Source organism: Theobroma cacao, chromosome 4 (genome assembly GCF_000208745.1).
Source record: "Theobroma cacao cultivar B97-61/B2 chromosome 4, Criollo_cocoa_genome_V2, whole genome shotgun sequence".
NCBI classification, from domain to species: Eukaryota; Viridiplantae; Streptophyta; class Magnoliopsida; order Malvales; family Malvaceae; genus Theobroma; species Theobroma cacao.
The window spans coordinates 20,190,766-20,193,644 of record NC_030853.1 but is presented as its reverse complement, the minus strand read 5'-3'; positions in this window follow the sequence as shown (position 1 = coordinate 20,193,644).

Here is a 2,879-nt window from a genome sequence, read left to right as displayed (position 1 = left end):
GAGGAGAATTTGTGAGATAAAAGGCGATTTGGAAGTCAAGTGAGGCATAATAAGGTATTTTGGGTACCAAGGAGACAAGATAAAATTTTTAGAATAAAATAATATTTTATTAATAAAATAATATTAAAATATTAATATTTAGCCGGATGTCGAAGTCAATCAAGAAGAAGGATCATATGGTTGATCCAAGTGGGGGAGAAGATGACAAGCCCGACTCTATAAAAATATTTGTCATGACATACATGTGATGGATAACATGTTTGCATGCTAAGAGAGTCCCGAAAAATTTACAAAAGTCGGTATTGTACCTAAAGGTACAATAAAGTTGATTTAAGCCTCGAACTAGATCAAATAGAGAATATATGATGAAATTAAGAATTTTAAAGTCCCAGAATGGTTTAATATGGTGATTCGGAGTTCGAGGATCAATTTGGAGTCAAACTGAAATTTTCGCTATCTAGGGGTAAAATGGTCATTTGTCACCTGGGGACAAAATGGGAATTTTAAAAAAGATTTTTTTGGCCCCATTTGACTTATTGGAGTAAAATTTGAGGTTAAGAAGTGAAAAATTTTAATTTTGATATAATTTGGAGTAAAAGGGTAAAATGGTAATTTTGCCATCCCATGGGCAAAATTATAATTTTCCACCACTAGTACATTTTTCTAGCACATGGTCTTCCTGTATCCTCATTTTGACCATTGACTAATTGTGTGGTGGAGATAAAAAGGATTAAAATTTTAAAATTTTAAAAATGGACCAATAAGAAAATGACATGTGTCATACCTTTATTATTTTATTGTTTCTTATTAAAAAGGCATAAAATCAGCCCATTTTCTTCATATGGCCAGCCAAGCAAGGAAGAGAGAATAAGAGAGGAAAAACAAAGGGAAAAACAAGAAAACCTAGGTGAAAATTCAAAGAAAAAGTGAAGAAATCAAGGAAACAAGCTAGGTAAGTTAGAATTTCTTTAGTTCTCCTTGATACCTAGCTTACCCATGCTTTTGTTCTTGATTTTCATGGTTGAATATTGAGTTATTATGATGAATCCAATTCTGAAAAATGGGTTAGGAGAGAGAAACTTGTTAGATTAATTTGATTTTAAGTTATGTTAGTGTTTTAAGTTAGTTTAATATATTTAGGAACAAAACAACAAGAAAAGAATTTATTTTCCTCCATTACCATTATTGGCCGAATTTTCTAGGGGAATATTGGCTGATGATCTTGATGTTTATTTGAGGAATTATGATGAATAATGATGAATTATGAGTCTAGAAAAATAATGGGAATTTTCTGAGCAAAAATATGAATTTTTACCCATTAGGGGTATTTTCATAATTTGCTATCGGAACTGATAATTTGCATCACACTGAGGGAAATTAAGTCAATTTGGGTGCAATTGAGGTATAGAAACTGAAAAAAATTAATTTGGAGTTTAAACGGAGGCGTATATCGATTTAATCGGGTAATAGGCCGAATTAGGTCAGCACCGCATTTAAGCGATAGTCGGATAAGTTGTATATCATATCATGCATATATACTGAGCCTGAATTGATTTTATAATGGTCAAGCATTTATGTGGTGAATTATGTATTGTACATTGTGGATAGGTGGTGAGCAAATTACACTAGTAAAAGTACAGAAATTGTGCTTGAAGACTGGGATTAGGAGTACATCGACTCCTAGAACTGTGAGTGGATAATTTATCGTCTTAAATATCTAGAGTAATTACACTTGTTTGATGCTTTTACTGAATGGTGAGTTTAAATTATAAAATATTATGTTTTCCAATTAAAATATTTTTTTTATAAACTAAAATGAGATTTATACTGGTTTTGAAAACTAATATTGTTTTGGGAAAATTGAGTATATGGAGACTGTGTTGAATTTACGATTTTATATGTTATTGAAATTGTGGATTATAACACTATGGTAGCATGATGGCTAAATTTTTGGGATTGGCATGAAATATATGAACAGTTTTGGATTGGTCTCGGTAGACTGAATTACATTTTATTCGTCATATTATGCTATTGAAATTTTTATGGGTCTGGTGGTATATTAAACGGTCACTGCAGTGGTGGGGGTTTTCGTGGACTGCCTATGAGAAGAGCACGGTAACTCAATTATATACTTACCTCCGGGGGAGATGTTGGGTGAAGTATCTCCTGAGGTATGATTTGAATGCAACTCACGTTTGGGCCACCACGTGAGAGTGAGACTCAGCCAACGTCAGGGAACGGCTGTGTGTTAGATGTGAAAACATGTTTATGGGTATGGGTCATTGAACAGCCTTGGCGGTCTCAGTGGGATACCTTGACGAAGGTACCTGCGAGAATGATTCTGGCAGGGGCAAAGTTTAAGAAATTCATAAGCCGAGAAATTTTGATGAAAAGAAATTATTTGGTATAGATTGAAACAAATTTTGTGTTATGAACATTATTGAGATATAACGTTTTTATATTGTCTCCATCTACTCGACTTTAGATGCTTTTGATGGTAATTGTTTACTCATTGGGATTTTATAATCTCACCACCCTCATTTCCTCACATTTCAGGCTCGGGGAATTTCATAGTTAGCTGACTTTTACAAGGACCTTCATTTGGACTCGAATCGGTAAAAGCTGTAGGTTTCCAGCTTCCGATGCATTTTGGATAGATGTGGGCCCACGTGTCACTGTAAAAGAAATTTTATGCTTTGGTTATTTGCTTTATAGTATATATGAATATAATTATCTTTTACGCTATAAGAATTATGTACCGATAGTTTTATGAAAATTATTTTACAAGAAAATAGTTTATTTTATTGAATATTTTTATCATATTCAAATGGTCAAATTTTCACTTCAAATGAACGTTTTAGATACTTAATTTTTTTTTT